The sequence below is a fragment of the Mus caroli genome, chromosome 5 (genome assembly GCF_900094665.2).
Source record: "Mus caroli chromosome 5, CAROLI_EIJ_v1.1, whole genome shotgun sequence".
Taxonomy (NCBI): domain Eukaryota; kingdom Metazoa; phylum Chordata; class Mammalia; order Rodentia; family Muridae; genus Mus; species Mus caroli.
The window spans coordinates 17340721-17348941 of record NC_034574.1 but is presented as its reverse complement, the minus strand read 5'-3'; the positions used below and the strand labels follow the sequence as shown (position 1 = coordinate 17348941).

At 39.5% G+C, this 8221-nt stretch overlaps 1 pseudogene; it reads left to right on the top strand.

Moving 5' to 3' along the window:
* The first annotated feature begins 6114 nt into the window (after positions 1-6114).
* LOC115031227 lies at positions 6115-6188 on the top strand (annotated as a pseudogene).
* Positions 6189-8221: the final 2033 nt, after the last annotated feature.

Below are 8221 nucleotides of genomic sequence, written 5' to 3'. Positions count from 1 at the left end.
TCCTCCCTGTTGGGTCCTGGGAACCTTGTGTCCCTGACATCTGGGACTTTCTAGTGGCTACACCTAATTCCCCCTTCTCCACTGCTACACACTTCTTTACAGATTCCTGATCCTCTGTACTTCTCCCCCATCTCCGTCCATATCTGAACCAAATTACAACCTCCTTTATGAATGAATGATTTTTTTCCATCCTCCTAACCACTTGCCTCCCCATGTCTTCCCAGATAGCCATAACCCTGCTTAACTCCCTTTGTCCACAGGACCCTCTCTATTTGCGCTATCTTATTCTATCTCACTTGTCTCCAGCTCGGAGTCTAACTAATCAAAGTCTGATAAAAATCAGTAATTGCTGTTATTGTCTTGCCCTCCAAGGTAGTTTAGCATTAGCCATGATTCTTTTTTTTTATTAGACATTTTCTCTATTTACATTTCAAATATCATTCCCTTTCCTGGTTTCCCCACCAAAAACCTCCTACCCCTGCTCACCAACCCACCCATCCCTGCTTCCTGGTCCTGGCATTCCCCTACATAGAGGCATAGAGCCTTCACAGGACCAAGGGCCTCTCCTCCCATTGGTGACTGACTAGGCCATTCTCTGCGACATATGCAGCTGGAGCCATGATTCCCACCATGTATTTTCTTTGATTGGTGGTTTAGTCCCAGGGAGCTCTGGAGATACTGGTTAGTTCATATTGTTGTTCCTTCTATTGGGCTGCAGACCCCTTCAGCTCCTTGGGTCCTTTCTCTGGTTCTTTCAATGGGGACCCTGTGCTTTGTCCAATAGATGGCTGTCAGCATCCACTTCTGTATTTGTCAGGCACTGGCAGAGCCTCTCAGGAGACTGCTATATCAGGGTCCTGTCAGTAAGCACTTGTTGGCATTCACAATAGTGTCTGGGTTTGGTGATTGTATATGGGATGGATCCCCAAATGGGGCAGTCTCTGGGTGGTCCTTCCTTCTGTCTCAGCTCCAAATTTTGTCTCTATAACTCCTTCCATGGGTATTTTGTTCCCCCTTCTACGAAGGATCAAAGTATCCACACTTTAGTCTTCCTTCTTCTTGAGTTTCATGTGGGTTGTGAATTGTATCATCGGTATTCTGAGTTTCTGGACTAATAATATTCACTCACCAGTGGGAGCATATCATGTGTGTTCTTTTGTGATTGGGTTACCTCACTCAGGATGATATTCTCCAGATCCATCCATTTGCCCAAGAATTTCATAAATTCATTGTTTTTAATAGCTGAGTAGTACTCCATTGTGTAAATATACCACATTTTCTGTATCCATTCTTCTGTTGAGGGACATCTGGGCTCTTTCCAGCTTCTGGCTATTATAAATAAGTGGAACATATGTCTTTATTATATGTTGGAGAATCTTCTGGGTATATGCCCAGGAGTGGTATTGCTGGAACACTCCTCAATTGCTGGTGGGATTGCAAGCTGGTACAACCGCTCTGGAAATCAGTTTGGCAGTACCTCAGAAAATTGGCCATGATTCTTTGTATGCGTTAGGAATAGCTTGAATGCAGTTTCACATAGAATCCCAAGCTTACTTAAGACATTATGAGGTTGTGTATGTATGTATGTATGTATGTATGTATGTATGTATGTATGTATGTTTGTAGTGGGTTATGTGGTTCTTGAGCCTGAGTTTTGTAGATGACCAGGTCCATGTTGCAATGTCAGAAGGTTGGACTCACCCAGCCTTGCAGAACAGGCAGCTGGTTGGTGAGAAAACTTTGCTAGTTAAATTATAAACCGTTTCTGCTAATTCAATCATTCTGAGAGTGAAGTCAAAGGAACAGAAAGATTGTATGGTGAGATACTGGGAAGAGCAACAAGTTATATTGCATTCTGAGTAGCTCTAGTTTTAAATGATGGAAATATATTACACTTCATAGGATTTGAAAACAGATAATGTTTAACCATTAATGAAAGTAACTCTATCCAAGAAAATTGTTTCCCAGTACAACTGCATAACATCATTTTACTGAGTACTAAGCTACTATTACCCCTATAGCCCATTTAGTACATATTAGGGCACTCTACATAGCTGGTTTTTTCTTAATATTCTCAGAAAGGAATTTGACCTTTCTTTCTTCTTTTTCTTTCTTGTTCTCTCCCTCTCCCCTCCCCCTCCCCCTCTCTCTGTGGTGTGTGTGTGTGCTGGGACAAGACCTATAGCCTTGAATATGTTCAGCATACACTGCCATTGAGCTCTGTCATCCCCAAAAGTCTTGTTGCTAGATTATCTGTTGATTACAAATCCTCTTGGCTACTTCACAGGTTTCAGAGCACCTTACTATGTAAGCTCAGGTGACTGATGGATAGTGTCTTCATCGTCAATTTCATTGAGCTCCCATCAGACTAATGGAACAGTGGGAGTTTTTAGGGTCTTGCTTGGATTGATGACATAGCCTGTCAAAAGCAGTAAGGTCTTGGCCTAACTTTAGCAGTGTACCTATGTTTTGCCATGACAACAATGGACTAAACCTCTGAAACCATAAACCAGCCCCAATTAAATGTTGACCTTTATAAGAGTTTCCTTGGCCATGGTGTCTCTTCACAGCAATGGAAACCCTAACTAAGATACATACTTCCTAAAAGGAATAGCTTCAGTCCATCTATAAAGGGGTGTGCAATGTGCCTATTTTGGTTTCAAGTTTGTACTGGTTAGGGTTTTGTTTTGTTTTGCATTTTACCATGATCTCTGATTCAATTCCTGCCTCCAGTTTTCTGCCTTGAGGTGGTGACCCAATCTCCCTTCATGATAACTATATAAATCAAATAAGTCCTTTCTTCTCCAAGTTGACTTGGGTCAGCATTATCATGGCAACAGAAACCTAACTATGTCTGATTCCTTAGGTGAGATTGAGATTGAAGGGCCTTGTGGTCAATATATAATTTCTGAATTGGGTAATTGATATCTCTTAATTCATTTCCACAAACTCCTTCCCTCAACATTCTACTTGGCCTTGTTTAGAAGGGGAAGTGTGTTCTCAGCTAGGGGCTCAGTGGAGCTCAGTGGTATAGCACTTTCCTAACACACCCAAGCAACGCTCTGGGTTTGATCCCCAAGCACAAAAACAAGCAAGCAACAGAGAAGTAAAACAGCAACAGAAACCTGTAAATAAAACCAGCTCTTTAAAATTACTTTTATTTAACTGTCCACTGGTGTGCCATCCTTACTCTTTGCAAGGATCCCTGTTTATTTCCACAGAAGAGTTGCAAGCCTAATAGTTTAATTCCACACTATGATGTTTATGTTGCCCTCCACCCAAGAGAAATTAGCAATGGTTGAGGAGTTTACATTTCAAATGAATAATATTGTAAAGTTTTCAGAAGAAGGTAAGGGTATCACCAAAAGGGGAATTTGAGAGCTATTCATAAAACTAAACTTTGTGTTTGTTTTTAAATGATGGTCTAGAAGCAAATTAGTATAAACACATTTTGGATCCTTTGCATCTTGTAATTAAAACCGGTCCACACTTCACTGTCTGAGTTACGCTCCTGCTTCCAAAAGAGTCAATGCCAAGCAAAGTGCTACTTCTTGAGTTACAGCCAGGCAATGAAAACACTGGTGGGCTTCATACGCCAAGGACATCTTCTCGCCAAAGGAAGGCAAATGTCCTCTCACTCGGCTGTGCGAACTGGGTGTCCCAGGAGTCCAATTAGAGGGAGAAGGTGGGAGAATTGAGTCATCAGGTTGTATCACTCCAAGCTTGCAGGGACTTTCATCTTAGCGGTCAGTTCCATAGAAATATCGTGAGGGCAACTTAGTTTCAAACAACACAGCTTGTTGTAGAAAATGTGAGTGTCAGCTTGGTTTGTTTTTGCAGCTTTGTTGATGCTTAATAAAAACTTGAAATAGACGAATAGATAAAATTTTTACACGTCCTCCTATTTGTCCCTTATTTATTTATTGTCAATAAATAACATCTCAGCTTTATTCCTCACCAGGAACAAATTACATATCACTTTGTTCCTTGACTTTTTTATAAAAGGAGGCAAACATGTTGTGAACTTAAGTAGATTTTGTGAGGATTAAATAATTTAATATATGGAGCACACCCAGAAAAGGGCTCAGCATTACAGTAAGTATGCAGGATTGTGTCTACTCCTATACGTTTACTAGTATTACAAATAAAATTTAAGTTCATGGCGATGTTTTCCATTCCAAGGGTACAATAGTTCTTGATGCATCTTGTCTCTTTCTTGATCACTGTTAGATGCTTGATGGCCAATCTCTGGTCTCCTTTGGGTTTAGTAAGTATCATAATGAGTCTTTTGAATCTTATTTTTAGTGCTTATTACTCCCCTCATCCATATTTTCTCCCTTCTTAGTTTAAACTCCTAGCTTAAATGTTCTTGTTCAAATTTAAGTTCTTTTTAAATCTATCTTTGGTCCATTTAGGAACAAAAGCTGTTATACATAAAAATCAACCAACGCTGACACTCCCCGTTGCTCTCTATGAAAGACAACATTTAAATGTCAACAAGGCTGGCTGAGACATGTTACCACACACAGCAGGAATATCAGAAACTCATTTCCTGGATCATGAGGAATTCTTTCAGAAATAGGAGTGTAATCTCATTTACTATAACTAGTTCTGCTCACTCTATGACTATTGTAGTGCTTGCTTAAATTCTGTTACACACACATCACCCAGTATAGCATTTTCTTCATGTTTCTAATCATCTAGAGACTCAATATTTGTCTCTTTTAAATTTTGATCTCTAAGTTTTTGATGGTTTGCTTTTCTACAGAAGGAAAGGCAAGCACTTGACGTCAGTAGCCCTCTTATCCTCGTCCAGAGAACAGTGCTATTTGTGATGACAGCTTTATAATTTCTCTTTCCTGATCTTTCTGCTCCATTTTCTGGCCCACGTCTCCATCTCAAGCATTTTTTACTGAGGGAAATGAATCCTCCACAGAAAGTTTTTGCTGCCTCTTAGGGTTTGTTAAGTGAGATGAGAAGTAACATGATTCATCAGGTGTTGAAATTTGCTACTTATAGTCCCTGAGAAAACATACCTACCTGCTGTTCAGAATTCTTACTTCTAAAGCAATTAACACTTCACATTAGAAGCTGAGATGAGAGCGATGAGTGACACCTCCACCTACAGCCTCATCCATATCCATAGGGATGACTACTCTACAATTGTAATTTCCTGCCAACCCGACCCTCTACTTTCGTCTGTTTTTTTTCTTCTACCCTTGCTTAATACCCTTCATGTTTTTGTGTATCTTTCACAATGCTCTTTGCATAGATGAACATTTATTTGCAGTTCCGTGTTTCCAAGTGGGATGCTCCGTATCTGTCTGATGCCTACAGAGGTAAGAGGCGGGACAGTAGCCCTTCCCTCTCTCCAACACTGCTTTATTTCGCTGTCAGGATAAACCAATATCAATATTAATCCCCTTCCTTTTTTCTGAGTTTTTCAAATGGGAGGCGATCCTATACTTTACTTGGCAGTTATCATTCACTACATAATACATGAACCCTCCAAATAATAACCATGAATCTACTCTTTTTTTCTGAACAACTAATATTCCATAGAATGGATAGAACACTGATAATTTCTAGTAAAATAATATTTCATGTTTTGCAATATTGTGACAAATACCCTTGCAGTTAAAATTTAAGTTTCTGCAGTTTTACTCTGGAGCTAATCAAAGATGCCAGTCTTTGCTTCCGGAATTCCCAACATGAGACTCTTAGGCAAGAGGATGTGCATCTATATATATATATATAACTGATGCAGCTCAATAAGTTTCTGTAGGTCAATCAGTCATGTCGTCTATATTTAATAATAAATATTAGATGATGCAATCACTAAGCCAAAATCTTCAGTATATTTGAGGATGTATATTTGAGTTTCTATCTTAAAGAATATTCCATGTGTGTGCTCTTTAACTATCTATGAAGCAATTATGAGATGTCTGTCTATCAATTATCTATCTATCTATCTATCTATATTAAAAATATATTTTTAAAAATAAATATTAGCAAAGCTTTAGATATTGTGGAAAGGATAGCAAACCTGTAAGATAAAAAGTCTAGAGGTCTAATATAAGATATAAGGACTACAGGCAATAGGAATGTCGCAAGCCTGCCCCAGAGGCATCAGGTATGACTGATGGGTCATGAGTGCATCAGTAGGTGGCAGAGAGATTGTATCTACTTAATGACTTATGTTGTTATTGCTTTGCCAGAGTCTCTAGTCACAGTCCTTACTCCACCACCACCCCCTACTGGAATAGTGCACTTGCCTCTAATAACAACTCCCAGGCATTTCTTGCTCCTACATATCCAGCCAGCTCAGATATTATAACATTGTCTTCTATAGGTGAATGATCAGATATTATAACACTGCCTTCCATAGGTGAATGATTCTCCTTTTATTAATTACCATGATGTTCACCTGCTTGTTTGGCTGCAGTGTAACAGTGTAACATTTATTCTTAGCATCTCAGCATCTGTTGCTTTGTATGCTCAAGGTCTATTCTCTGACAGCAACATATAGATGGTTACAACTGGCTTTTCACGGTTTCACTTTTATAGCACAATCACTAACACTCAATATTCTTGAGACTGGCATATAGAGGAAGATGACTTGGTGATCAGTGGAGCCCTGGCTGTTCTGGTAGAGCACCTAGGTTTGCTCTCCATCATGGTGGCTTACTAGGCCTAGGGGAGCAAGTGTCCCCTTATGGCTTCTGCAGGCACCAGGTGTGCATGCAGTGCACATATATACATACAGGCAAAACACACATAAAATTAAAAATAATAAATCTTTAAAAGTAAATTTTGGTCAGCCAGACAAGATGATAAAGGCACTTACCACCAAGCCTATGGCCTATTTTGGATTCCCCACACCCACTCAGTGGACAAACAACACCTAATACCCTCACTTGTCACATATATGTGTGCCACGAACACACACAAACACACACACACACAAACACACACACACAAACATACACACAAACACACACACAAACACACACAAACACACACACAAACACACACACAAATATACACACACACACTCACGCACACACACACACACACACACACACACACACACACACCATCTGAGAGCCAGCCTAATGTAAAATGGCAGGTGATGAGTTATTCTGAGTAATATTAATAGAGGCATCTGATGTGTTTTCTAACCTCATCCCTCCATATTTGCTAGAATAACAATAATCCCAGGACTGCAGATGACCCTAGAAGCAAAACTCAATTTAGAACTAAAGTCATTGAAAACATTTGAAGAGCAATAGGCAGACTAAACTAATAGGGCTTTGTGGCTTGTTTTTAAAAGAACCCCTTACTACCCCGATGAGTTCTTTCAAATAAGCTCTTTTCAGAAGAAAAATTCTGAATCATTCACTAGAATTTTTATTTCCTTAAAATGTGGCATTAAGCTTTAAATCATTAGATTGAGTTTAACAGATCCTGTTAAACAGTAATCCTGTTCGTAAAACAGTCCAAAGCAGAACTTTCGTCTGTTTTCCCTCCCAACTACTGTTTAAATTTATACTTATTAAGAGAGAAATAGGGCTTCTAGATGACTTTTATTTTTATTGGTTCATAGCTCTAAGTTTTAATTTTTACATCTTTATTTGAAATTATAATTAATTAATTCTTTTTCCGTTTTTCCCTCTAGCCCCTCCCATGTACCCTCTTACTCTTTCAAAGAAATTGTGTGTGTGTGCGCACATGCACATTTGCATGTGTATTTGTGTGTGTGTGTGTCCTGAAAAAGGCTGAGAGTGGGAGATGTCTTCCTCATGAAAGAGCACTCCTCCCCTGCTGTTGGTTATCCAATGCCAGATAGTCAGCCTTGACATCATACATATAAAGAACAAAACAAAGATGGCTAACTCATCTGCAGATTTCCACCGGTGGCATGGAGATACGGTTACAATCAGTCTCGGCATGTCTTGTTATTTGCCTTTGCCCAGCAGGGTAAACCTTTTTCTTATGAGTGCTGGCCATAAGAATCATCACTGGATTTCTTCTTCAAGGGATCAACTGTCCATAGAAATCATCTCTCAATGTCTAATTGGAGGCTTGTCTTTTGTTGTCATCAGTATTACCTATATAGAGTCACTGTATCCCCGTGCTCATAACTGTTATCCATACATTTTCCTCCTCAGTGGGGACGTGACTTAGTTTAATGCCCAGTTTGTGGATGAGACTGTCCAGG